Below are 14,207 nucleotides of genomic sequence, written 5' to 3'. Positions count from 1 at the left end.
TAAGCCATATTTTAGAGCCAAATTCTGGCTCTCTGCGTGTATTCGCAGTTTGATATTACAAAATATGCCAATTACTGAAAGCGGCGATGGATCACATTTTGCCCGAACCCTCTCTGCGGTTTAAAAGTATCCCAAACATCCCAAATTCGACGGTTGAGCTATATTTTGGAGTCAAATTCTCGCTCTCTGCACGTATTCGCAGTTTGAAATTACGTCTTTTTATACCAAAAATGTGCTAATTACTGAAAGCTGCGATGGATCACATTTTGCCCAAACACTCCCTGCAGTTTTTAAAATATCACAAACATCCTAAATATGACGCTTGAGCCACATTTTGGAGCCAAATTCTGGCTCTCTGTACGTAATCACAGTTTGTAATTACGATTTTTATACTGAAAATATCTTAATTACTGAGAGCAGCGATGGGTCACGTTTGGCCCAAACCCCCCCTGCAGTTTCCAAAGAATCCCAAACATCCCAAATTCGAAGCTTGAGCAATAATTTTTAGCAAAATTCTGGCTCTCTGTACATATTCGCAGATTGAAATTGCGTCTTTTTATACCGAAAATATGCCCATTACTGATAGCGTCGATTGGTCAAATTTTCACCAAACCCCCCCTGCAGTTTTCAAAATATCCCAAACAATCCAAATTTGACCCTTGAGCCATATTTTGGAACCAAATTCTGGATCTGTGCACGTATTCGCAGTTTGAAATGACGACTTTTTATACAGAAAATATGCCAATTACTGTGTGCAGCGATGGGTCTTATTTTGCCTAAACCCCTCTGCAGTTGTCAAAATATCAAAAACATCCCAAATTCTACCTTTGAGCCATATTTTTGGAGCCAAATTCTGGCTCTCTGCACATATTCGCAGTTTAAAATTACGAATTTTTATACGACAATATGCCAATTACTGAAAGCGGCGATGGATCACATTTTGCCCAAACCCTCCCTGCAGTTCTCAAAATATCCCAAACATCCCAAATTCGACGCTTGAGCCATATTTTGGAGAAAAGTTCTGGCTCTCTACACGTATTTGAAGTTTGAACTTACTTTTTATACCGAAAATATGCCAATTACTGAGAGCTGCGATGGGTCACATTTTGCCCAAAATCCACTTGCAGTTTTCAAAATATCCAAAACATCCAAAATTCGAAGCTTGAGCCATATTTTGGGGCCAAATTCTGGCTCTCTGCACGTATTCGCAGTTTGAAATTACGATATTTTATACCGAAAATATGCCAATTACTGAGAGCAGCGATGGGTCACATTTTGCCCAAACCCCCCTGCAGTTTTCAAAATATCCCAAACATCCCAAATTCGACCCTTGAGCCTTATTTTCGAGCAAATTCTGGCTCTCGGTACGTGTTCGCAGTTTGAAATAACGACTTTTTATACTGAAGATATGCCAATTACTGAGAGAGGCAAAGGGTCACATTTTGCCCAAACACTTCCCTGCAGTATTAAAAATATCCCAAACATCCCAAATTCGACCCTTGAGCCATATTTTGGAGTTAAATTCTGGCTTTTTGCACGTATTCGCAGGTTGAAATTACGACTTTTTATACCGAAAATATGCCAATTACTGAGAGCGGCGATTGGTCGCATTTTGCCCAAACTCCCCAGCAATTCTCAAAGTATCCTAAACATCCCAAAATCCACCCTTGAGCCATATTTTGGAGCCAAATTCTGGCTCTCTGCGTGTATTCGCAGTTTGAAATTACATAATATGCCAATTACTGAGAGCGGCGATGGATCACATTTTGCCCGAACCCTTCCTGCAGATTTAAAAGTATCCCAAACATCCCAAATTGGAAGCTTGAGCCATATTTTGGAGTCAAATTCTAGTTCTCTGCACGTATTCGCAATTTGAAGTTACGTATTTATATACCGAAAATATGCCAATTACTAAGAGCGACGAAGGGTCAGATTTTGCCCAAACCCTTCCTGCAGTTTTCAAAACATCCCAAACATCCCAAATTCGACGATTGAGCCATATTTGGAGCAAATTCTTGCTCTCTGCACGTATTCGCAGTTTGAAATTACGATATTTTATACCGATAATATGCCAATTACTGAGAGCGGCGAACGGTCACATTTTGCCCCCCCCCCCTGCAGTGTTCAAAATATCATAAACATCTTAAATTCGACATTTGAGCCATATTTTGGAGAAAAATTCCGGCTCTCTGCACGTATTCGCAGATTGAAATTACGAATTTTTATACCGAAAATATGCCAATTACTGAGTGCGGCGATGGGTCACATTTTCACTAAACCCCCCTGGAGTTTTCAAAATATCCAAAACATCCTGAATTCGACTTTTGAGCCATTTTTTGGAGCCAAATTCTGGCTCTCTGCACGTATTCGCAGTCTAAAATTACGATATTTTATGCCCAAAATATGCCAATTACTGAGAGCAGCGAAGGGTCACATTTTGCCCAAACCCCCATGTAGTTTTCAAAATATCCCAAACATCCCAAATTCTACCCTTGAGCCTTATTTTCGAGCAAATTCTGGCTCTCAGTACGTGTTCGCTGTTTGAAATTACGACTTTTTATACGAAAAATATGCCAATTACTGAGAGCGGCAAAGGGTCACATTTTGCCCAAACCCTTCCCTGCAGTTTCCAAAATATCGCAAACATCCCAAATTCGACCCATGAGCCATATTTTGGAGTTAAATTCTGGCTCTCTGCACGTATTCGCAGTTTGAAATTACGATATTTTATACCGAAAATATGCCAATTACTGAGAGCAGCGATGGGTCACATTTTGCCCAAACCCCCCTGCAGTTTTCAAAATATCCCAAACATCCCAAATTCGACCCTTGAGCCTTATTTTCGAGCAAATTCTGGCTCTCGGTACGTGTTCGCAGTTTGAAATAACGACTTTTTATACTGAAGATATGCCAATTACTGAGAGAGGCAAAGGGTCACATTTTGCCCAAACACTTCCCTGCAGTATTAAAAATATCCCAAACATCCCAAATTCGACCCTTGAGCCATATTTTGGAGTTAAATTCTGGCTTTTTGCACGTATTCGCAGGTTGAAATTACGACTTTTTATACCGAAAATATGCCAATTACTGAGAGCGGCGATTGGTCGCATTTTGCCCAAACTCCCCAGCAATTCTCAAAGTATCCTAAACATCCCAAAATCCACCCTTGAGCCATATTTTGGAGCCAAATTCTGGCTCTCTGCGTGTATTCGCAGTTTGAAATTACATAATATGCCAATTACTGAGAGCGGCGATGGATCACATTTTGCCCGAACCCTTCCTGCAGATTTAAAAGTATCCCAAACATCCCAAATTGGAAGCTTGAGCCATATTTTGGAGTCAAATTCTAGTTCTCTGCACGTATTCGCAATTTGAAGTTACGTATTTATATACCGAAAATATGCCAATTACTAAGAGCGACGAAGGGTCAGATTTTGCCCAAACCCTTCCTGCAGTTTTCAAAACATCCCAAACATCCCAAATTCGACGATTGAGCCATATTTGGAGCAAATTCTTGCTCTCTGCACGTATTCGCAGTTTGAAATTACGATATTTTATACCGATAATATGCCAATTACTGAGAGCGGCGAACGGTCACATTTTGCCCCCCCCCCTGCAGTGTTCAAAATATCATAAACATCTTAAATTCGACATTTGAGCCATATTTTGGAGAAAAATTCCGGCTCTCTGCACGTATTCGCAGATTGAAATTACGAATTTTTATACCGAAAATATGCCAATTACTGAGTGCGGCGATGGGTCACATTTTCACTAAACCCCCCTGGAGTTTTCAAAATATCCAAAACATCCTGAATTCGACTTTTGAACCATTTTTTGGAGCCAAATTCTGGCTCTCTGCACGTATTCGCAGTCTAAAATTACGATATTTTATGCCCAAAATATGCCAATTACTGAGAGCAGCGAAGGGTCACATTTTGCCCAAACCCCCATGTAGTTTTCAAAATATCCCAAACATCCCAAATTCTACCCTTGAGCCTTATTTTCGAGCAAATTCTGGCTCTCAGTACGTGTTCGCTGTTTGAAATTACGACTTTTTATACGAAAAATATGCCAATTACTGAGAGCGGCAAAGGGTCACATTTTGCCCAAACCCTTCCCTGCAGTTTCCAAAATATCGCAAACATCCCAAATTCGACCCATGAGCCATATTTTGGAGTTAAATTCTGGCTCTCTGCACGTATTCGCAGATTGAAATTACGATTTTTTATATCGAAATATGGCAATTACTGAGAGCGGCGATAGGTCACATTTTGCCCAAACTCCCCTGCAATTCTCAAAGTATCCAAAACATCCCAAAATCGACCCTTGAGCCATATTTTAGAGCCAAATTCTGGCTCTCTGCATGTAATCGCAGTTTGAAATTACAAAATATGCCAATTACTGAGAGCGGCGATGGATTACATTTTGCCCGAACCCTCCCTGCAGATTTAAAAGTATCCCAAACATCCCAAATTCGAAGCTTGCACCATATTTTGGAGTCATATTCTCGCTCTCTGGACGTATTCGCAGTTTGAAGTTACTTCTTTTTATACCGAATCCAAATTCGGATTCGAATTTATACCATCCCAAATTCGATAATTACTAGGAGCAGCGAAGGGTCACATTTTGCCCAAATCGCCCTGCAGTTTTCAAAATATCCCAAACATCCCAGATTCGACGCTGGAGCCATATTTTGGAGCCAAATTCTGGCTCTCTGCACGTATTCGCAGTTTGAAATTAAGATATTTTAAACCGAAAATATGCCAATTACTTAGAGCGGCGAAGTGTCACATTTTGCCCCCCCTACAGTGTTCAAAATATCATAAACATCTAAAATTCTACCCTTGAGCCATATTTTGGAGCCAAATTCTTTCTCTCTGCACGTATTCGCAGATTGAAATTACGACTTTTTATACCGAAAATATGCCAATTACTGAGAGCGACGATGGGTCACAATTTGCCCAGACCCCCCCTGCAGTTACCAAAGTATCCCAAACATCCCAAATTCGACGCTTGAGCCATATTTTGGAGCCAAATTCTGGCTCTCTGCACATATTCGAAGTTTGAAATTGCGACTTTTTATACCGAAAATATGCCAATTACTGAGAGCGGCGATGGGTCACATTTTCACCAAACCCCCCTGCAGTTTTCAAAATATCCCAAACATCCCAAATTTGACCTTTGAGCCATATTTTGCTCTTGCAAAACATGGCATATGACATCACTTCACACATCAAATTTTGCCCAAACCCCCCTGCAGTTTTCAAAATATCTTAAACATCCAAAATTCGACCCATGAGCAATATTTTGGAGTCAAATTCTGGCTCTTTGCACGTATTTGCAGTTTAAAATTACGAAATTTTATACCAAAAATATGCCAATTACTGAGTGCAGCGATGGGTCAAATTTTGTCCACGCCCCACTAGGCAATTTTCAGAATATCACAAACATCCCAAATTTGACCCGTGAGCCATATTTTGGAGCCTAATTCTGGCTCCCTGCATGTATTCGCAGTTTTAAACTACGACTTTTTATACCGAAAATATGCCAATTACTGAAAGCGGCGATGGATCACATTTTGCCCAAACCCTCCCTGCAGTTTTCAAAATATCACAACATCCAAAATTCCACGCAAGGTCCATATTTTGGAGGAAAATTCTGTCTCTCTGCGTATTCGCAGTTTGAAATTACGACATTTTGTAACGAAAATATGCCACTTACTGAGAGCGGCAATGGGTCTCATTTTGACCAAACCCCCCCTGCAGTTCCCAAAATATCCCAAACATCCGAAATTCGAAACTTGAACCATATGTTGGAGCCAAATTCTGGCTTTCTGCACGTATTCGCAGTTTGAAATTACGACTTTTTATACCGAAAATATATTAATTACTGACTACTGCGATGGGTCACATTTTGCCCAAACCCCCCCTGCAGTTTTCAAAATATCCCAACCATCCCAAATTCGAAGCTTGAGCTATATTTTGGAGCCAAATTCTGGCTCTCTGCACGTATTCGCAGTTTGAAATTACGGCTTTTTATACCGAAAATATGCCAATTACATATAGCGGCGATGGGTCAGATTTTGCCCAAACCCACCTGCAATTCTCAAAATATCCCAAACCTCCCAAACTCGACCATTGAGCCATATTTTGGAGCCAAATTCAGGCACTCTGCACGTATTCGCAGTTTGAAATTACGTCTTTTTATACCGAAAATATGCCAATTACTGAGAGCAGCGATGGGTCTCATTTTGCCCAAACCCCACCTGCAGTTTTCAAAATATCTCAAACATATCAAACTCGAAGCTTGAGCCATATTTAAGAGCCAAATTCTGGCTCTCTGCACGTATTCGCAGTTTGAAATTACGTCTTTTTATACAGAAAATAAGCCAATTACTGAAAGCGGCGATGGATCACATTTTGCCCAAATCCTCCATTCAGTTTTCAAAATGTGCCAAACATCCCAAATTCGACGCTTGAGCCATATTTTGGAGCCAAATTCTGGCTCTCTGCACGTGTTCGCAGTTTGAAATTACGAATTTTTCCACCGAAAATATGCCAATTACTGAGCGCGGCGATGGCTCACATTTTGTCCAATGTCCCCTGTAGTTTTCAAAATATCCCAAACAATCCAAGTTCGACGTTTTAATCATATTTTGGAGACAAATTCTGGCTCTCGGCACGTATTTGCAGTTTAAAAATACGAATTTTTATACCGAAAATATAACAATTACTAATGCAGCGATGGTTCACATTTTGCCCAAACCCCCCCCTGCAGTTTCCAAAATATCCCAAACATCCCAAATTCGAAGCATGAGCCATATTTTGGAACCAAATTCTGGCTCTCTGCACGTGTTCGCAGTTTGAAATTACGAATTTTAATACAGAAAATATGCTAATTAATGAGAGCTGCGATGGGTTCCTTTTTCCCTCCCCCCCCTCCCCCCCCCTAGTTTGAATTTACGACTTTTTATACCTAAAATATGCCAATTACTAAAGGCGGCGATGGATCACATTTTGCCCAAACCCCCCTGCAGTTTTCAAAATATTTTAAACATCCATAATTCGACCCACGAGTCATATTTTCGAGCCAAATTCTGGCTCTTTGCACGTATTTGCAATTTAAAATTACGAATTTTTATACCAAAAATATGTCAATTACTGAGAGCAGCGATATATCAAATTTTGCCCACGCCCACCCCCCCCCCCCCGCAATTTTCAAAATATCCCAAATATGCCAAATTCGACCCTTGAGCTTATTTTGGAGCCAAATTCTGGCTCTCTGCATGTATTCGCTGTTTAAAACTACGACTTTTTATACCGAAAATATGCCAATTACTGAAAGCAGCGATGGATCTCATTTTGCCCAAACCCTCCCTGCAGTTTTGAAAATATCCCAAACATCCCAAATTCGACGTAGGTCCATATTTTGGAGCCAAATTCTGGCTCTCTGTGTATTCGCAGTTTGAAATTACGAATTTTTATACCGAAAATATGCCAATTAATGAGAGCGGTGATAGTTCACATTTTGCCCAAATCCCCCCCCCCCCTTCAGTTCCCAAAATATCCCAAACATCCCAAATTCGAAGCTTGAGCCATATGTTGGAGCCAAATTCTGGCTTTCTGAATGTATTCGCACTTTGAAATTACGACTTTTTATACCGAAAATATCTTAATTACTGAGAGCTGAGATGGGTCACCTTTTGCCCAAACCCCCCCTGCAGTTTTCAAAATATTCCAACTATCCCAAATTCGAAGCTTGAGCCATATTTTGGAGCCAAATTCTGACTTTCTGCACGTGTTCGCAGTTTGAAATTACGACTTTTTATACCGAAAATATGCCAATTACTGAGAGCGGCGATGGGTCACATTTTGCCCAAACCCCCCTGTAGTTTTCAAAATATTCCAAACATCCCAAATTCGACCCTTGAGCTATATTTTGGAGCCAAATTCTGGCTCTCTGCACGTATTTGCAGTTTGAAATTTCGACTTTTTATACCGAAAATATGCCAAATACTGAGAGAAGAGATGGGTCACATTTTGCCCAAAACCTCCCAAACATCCCAAATTTGACGCTTGAGCCATATTTTAGAGCCAAATTCTAGCTCTCGGCACGTGTTCGCATTTTGAAAATGCGACTTTTTATACAGAAAATATGCTAATTACTGAGAGCTGCGATGGGTTCCTTTTTGCCCAATCACCGCCTTCAGTTTTCAAAATATCCCCAACATTCCAAGTTCGACACGTGAGCAATATTTTGAAGCCAAATTCTGGCTCTCTGCACGTATTCGCAGTTTGAAATTACGTCTTTTTATTCCGAAAAAATGCCAATTACTTAAAGCGGTGATGGATCACATTTTGCCTAAACCCTCCCTGTTGTTTTTAAAATATCCTAAACATCCCAAATTCGACGCTTTAGTCATATTTTGGAGCCAAATTTTGGCTCTCTGCACGTGTTCGCAGTTTGAAATTACGACATTTTATACCGAAAATATGTTAATTACAGAGAGCGGCGATGGGTCACATTTTGCCCAAACCCCCCCCCTAGTTTGAAATTACGACTTTTTATACCAAAAATATGCCAATTACTGAGAGCGGCGATTGGTCACATTTTGCCCAAAATCCACTGCAGTTTTCCCAATATGTTTTGTGTACCTTGTTGTGTACCAACATATTGTGATGTTGTGTACCTTGACTTTAGCAAAGCTTTTGATACAGTGCCACATGAAAGACTAATTAAAAAAAAAGAAGCTCATGGTATTGGGGGAGCTATATTAACTTGGATTAGGGCATGGCTATTCCAAAGGAAACAGAGTTAGTATAAATGGGGTTAAGTCAGAGTGGGATAATGTTGTTAGTGGAGTACCTCAGGGCTCTGTCCTGAGACCTCTGTTGTTTATAATATATATAAATGATTTAGATTCAGGTTTGAGTAGCAACATTTGCAAATTTGCCGATGATACGAAAATCGGTAGGGAAATTAATTCGGAGGAGGACTCACTATCACTTCAAGTTGATCTAGATAGAGTTTTGAAATGGTCAAATGATTGGCAAATGCAGTTTAATGCTGATAAATGTTAAGTTCTGAGGCTAGGTAATGATGATAGAGTTACAAGATACGAGCTAAATGGTGTTGAGATTGCAAAGTCGGATTGCGAAAGGGATCTGGGAGTTATGATTAGTAAGAATTTAAAACAAAAGGATCAATGCATGAATGTTCGTAATAAGGCGAATAGGACACTGGGATTTATTAATCGAATTAATTAAATGTGACCCATCTCTTCTCTCAGTATTTGGCATATTTTCGGTATAAAAAGTCGTAATTTCAATCTGTGAATACGTGCAGAAAGCCAGAATTTGGCTCCAAAACATGGTAAAAGCTTCAAATTTGGGATGTTTATGATATTTTGAAAACTGCAGGGGATTTTGGGCAAAATGTGACCCATCGCTGCCTTCAGTAATTTGCATATTTTCGGTATAAAAAGACATAAATTCAAACTGCAAATACGTGCAGAGAGCCAGAATTTGGCTCCAAAATATAGCTCAAGGGTCGAACTTGGGATGTTCGGGATATTTTGAAAACTGCATGGGGTTTGGGCAAAATGTAACCCATCGTCGCTCTTAGTAATTGGCATATTTTCTGTATAAAAAGTCGTAATTTCAAACTGCGAACACGTGCCGAAAGTCACAATTTGGCTATAAAATATGGCTCAAGCTTCGAATTTGGGATAGTTGGAATATTTTGAAAACTGCAGGGGAGGTTTGGGCAAAAGGTGACCCATCTCAGCTCTCAGTAATTAATATATTTTCGGTGTAAAAATTCGTAATTTCAAACTGCGAATACAAGCAGAAAGCCAGAATTAGGCTCCAACATATGGCTCAAGCTTCGAATTTGGGATGTTTGGGATATTTTGAAAACTGAATGGAGGGTTTGGGCAAAATGTGATCCATCGCCGCTTTCAGTAATTGGCTTATTTTCTGTATAAAAAGACGTAATTTCAAACTGTGAATACGTGCAGAGAGCCAGAATTTGGCTCCAAAATGTGGCTCAAGCGTCGAATTTGGGATGTTTGGGATATTTTAAAAACTGCAGGGAGTTTTTGAGCAAAATGTGATCCATCGCAGCTTTCAGTAATTGGCATATTTTCGGTATAAAAAGACGTAATTTCAAACTGCAAATACGTGCACAGAGCGAGAATTTGACTCCAAAATATGGCTCAAGCGTCGAATTTGGGATGTTTAGGATATTTTAAAAACTGTAGGGAGTGTTTGGGCAAAATATGATCCATCGCAGCTTTCAGTATTTAGCACATTTTTGGTTTAAAAAGACGTAATTTCAAACTGCGAATACGTGCAGAGAGCGAGAATTTGACTCCAAAATATGGCTCAAGCGTCGAATTTGGGATGTTTGGGATACTTTTAAACTGCAGGGAGGGTTCGGGCAAAATGTGATCCATCGCCGCTTACCGGAATTGGCATATTTTCGATATAAAAAGCAGTAATTTCAAATTGTGAATACATGCAGAGAGCCAGAATTTGGCTCCAAAATATGGCTCAAGGGTCGAATTTTGGATGTTTGGGATATTTTGAGAATTGCAGGAGGTTTGGGCAAATTGTGACCCATCGTCGCTCTCAGTAATTGGCATATTTTCGGTATAAAAATTCGTAATTTCAATCTGCGAATACGTGCAGAGAGAAAGAATTTGGCTCCAAAATATGGCTCAAAGGTCGAATTTGAGATGTTTAAGATATTTTGAACACTGTAGGGGGGGGGGGCAAAATGTGACACTTCGCTGCTCTCAGTAATTGGCAGATTTTCGGTTTAAAATATCGTAATTTCAAACTGCGAATACGTGCAGAGAGCCAGAATTTGGCTCCAAAATATGGCTCAAGCGTCGAATCTGGGATATTTGGGATATTTTGAAAACTGCAGGGCGATTTGGGCAAAATTTGACCCTTCGCTGCTCCTAGTAATTATCGAATTTGGGATGGTATAAATTCGAATCCGAATTTGGATTCGGTATAAAAAGAAGTAACTTCAAACTGCGAATACGTGCAGAGAGCGAGAATATGACTCCAAAATATGGTGCAAGCTTCGAATTTGGGATGTTTGGGATACTTTTAAATCTGCAGGGAGGGTTCGGGCGAAATGTAATCCATCGCCGCTCTCAGTAATTGGCATATTTTGTCATTTCAAACTGCGATTACACGCAGAGAGCCAAAATTTGGCTCTAAAATATGGCTCAAGGGGCGATTTTGGGATGTTTTGGATTCTTGGAGAATTGCAGGGGAGTTTGGGCAAAATGTGACCTATCGCCGCTCTCAGTAATTGCCATATTTCGGTATAAAAAGTCGTAATTTCAATCGGCTAATACGTGCAGAGAGGCAGAATTTAACTCCAAAATATGGCTCAAGGGTCGAATTTGGGATGTTTGGGATATTTTGAAAACTGCAGGGAAGGGTTTGGGCAAAATGTGACCCTCTGCCGCTCTCAGTAATTGTTATATTTTTCGTATAAAAAGTCGTAATTTCAAACTGCGAACACGTACCGAGAGCCAGAATTTGCTCGAAAATAAGGCTCAAAGGGTAGAATTTGGGATGTTTGGGATATTTTGAAAACTACACGGGGGTTTGGGCAAAATGTGACCCATCGCTGCTTTCAGTAATTGGCATATTTTCGGTATAAAATATCGTAATATCAAACTGCGACTACGTGCAGAGAGCCAGAATTTGGCGCCAAAATATGGCTCAACCTTCGAATTAGGGATGTTTTGGATATTTTGAAAACTGCAGGGGGATTTTGAGCAAAATGTGACCCATCGCTGCTCTAAGTAATTGGCATATTTTCGGTATAAAAAGTAACTTCAAACTTCTAATACGTGTAGAGAGCCAGAATTTTCTTCCGTAATTTGGGTCAAGGGTCAAATTTGGGATGTTTGGGATGTTTTGAAAACTGCAGGGGGGTTTGGTGAAAATGTGACCCATCGCCGCTCTCAGTAATTGCCATATTTTCGCTAAAAAAATCGCAATTTCAAACTGCGAATACGTGCAGAGAGCCAGAATTTGGCTCCAAAATATGGCTCAAGCGTCGAATTTAGGATATTTGGGATATTTTGGAAACTGCATGGGATATTTGTTCAAAATGTGACCCATCGCCACTCTCAGTAATTAACATATTTTTGGTATAAAAAGTCGTAATTTCAAACTGCGAATACGTGCAGAGAGCCAGAATTTTTCTCTTAAATATGGCTCAAACGTCGAATTTGGGATGTTTGGAATATTTTGAAAACTGCAGGGAGAGTTTAGGCAAAATGTGATCCATCGCTGGTTTTTGCAATTAGCATATTGTCGTTATAAAAAGACGTATTTTCAAACTACGAATACATGCAGAGAGCCAGAATTTGACTCCGAAATATAGCTCTAGGGTCGAATTTGGGATGTTTGTTACATTTTGAAATCTGCAGGTGGGGGTTTGGGCAAAATGTGACCCATCGCCGCTCTCAGTAATTGGCATATTTTCGGTATAAAAAGTCGTAATTTCAAACTGCGAATACGTGCAGAGAGCCCGAATTTGGCTCCAAAATATGGCTCAAGGGTCGAATTTAAGATGTTTATGATATTTTGAACACTGCAGGGGGGGGGGCAAAATGTGACCCTTCACCGCTATCAGTAATTGGCATATTTTCGGTATAAAATATCGTAATTTCAAACTGCGAATACGTGCAGAGAGCCAGAATTTGCTCCAAAATAAGGCTCAATCGTCGAATTTGGGATGTTTGGGATATTTTGAAAACTGCAGGAAGGGTTTGGGCAAAATGTGACCCTTCGTCGCTCTTAGTAATTGGCATATTTTCGGTATAAAAATACGTAACTTCAAATTGCGAATACGTGCAGAGAGCTAGAATATGACTCCAAAATATGGCTCAAGCTTCCAATTTGGGATGTTTGGGATACTTTTAAATCTGCAGGGAGGGTTCGGGCAAAATGTGATCCATCGCCGCTCTCAGTAATTGGCATATTTTGTAATTTCAAACTGCGAATACACGCAGAGAGCCAGAATTTGGCTCTAAAATATGGCTCAAGGGTTGATTTTGGGATGTTTTGGATACTTTGAGAATTGCAGGGGAGTTTGGGCAAAATGTGACCCATCGCCGCTCTCAGTAATTGGCATATTTTCGGAATAAAAATCGTAATTTCAATCTGCGAATACGTGCAGAGAGCCAGAATTTAACTCCAAAATATGGCTCAAGGGTCGAATTTGGGATGTTTGGGATATTTTTAAAACTGCAGGGAAGGGTTTGGGCAAAATGTGACCCTTTACCGCTCTCAGTAATTGGCATATCCTCGGTAAAAAAAGTCGTTATTTAAAACGGCGAACACGTACCGAGAGCCAGAATTTGCTCGAAAATAAGGCTCAAGGGTCGAATTTGGGATGTTTAGGATATTTTGAAAACTGCAGGAGGGTTTGGGCAAAAATGTGACCCATCGCTGCTCTCAGTAATTGGCATATTTTCGGTATAAAATATCGTAATTTCAAACTGCGAATACGTGCAGAGAGCCAGAATTTGGCCCCAAAATATGACTCAAGCTTCGAATTTTGGATGTTTTGGATAATTTGAAAACTGCAAGTTGATTTTGGGCAAAATGTGACCCATCGCAGCTCTCAGTAATTGGCATATTTTCGGTATAAAAGGTAACTTCAAACTTCAAATACGTGTAGAGAGCCAGAACTTTTCTCCAAAATATGGCTCAAGCGTCGAATTTTGGATGTTTGGGATATTTTGAGAACTGCAGGGAGGGTTTGGGCAAAATGTGATCCTTCGCCGCTTTCAGTAATTGACATATTGTCGTACAGAAATTCGTAATTTTAAACTGCGAATACGTGCAGAGAGCCAGAATTTGGCTCCAAAAATATGGCTCAAAGGTAGAATTTGGGATGTTTTTGACATTTTGACAACTGCAGAGGGGTTTAGGCAAAATAAGACCTATCGCTGCACACAGTAATTGGCATATTTTCTGTATAAAAAGTCGTCATTTCAAACTGCGAATACGTGCACAGATCCAGAATTTGGTTCCAAAATATGGCTCAAGGGTCAAATTTGGGATGTTTGGGATATTTTGAAAACTGCCGGGGGGGGGGGGGGGGGGTTGGTGAAAATTTTACCAATCGACGCTATCAGTAATGGGCATATTTTCGGTATAAAAAGT

This window comes from Procambarus clarkii, chromosome 20 (genome assembly GCF_040958095.1).
Source record: "Procambarus clarkii isolate CNS0578487 chromosome 20, FALCON_Pclarkii_2.0, whole genome shotgun sequence".
Taxonomy (NCBI): domain Eukaryota; kingdom Metazoa; phylum Arthropoda; class Malacostraca; order Decapoda; family Cambaridae; genus Procambarus; species Procambarus clarkii.
Note: the sequence above shows the minus strand (reverse complement) of the source record.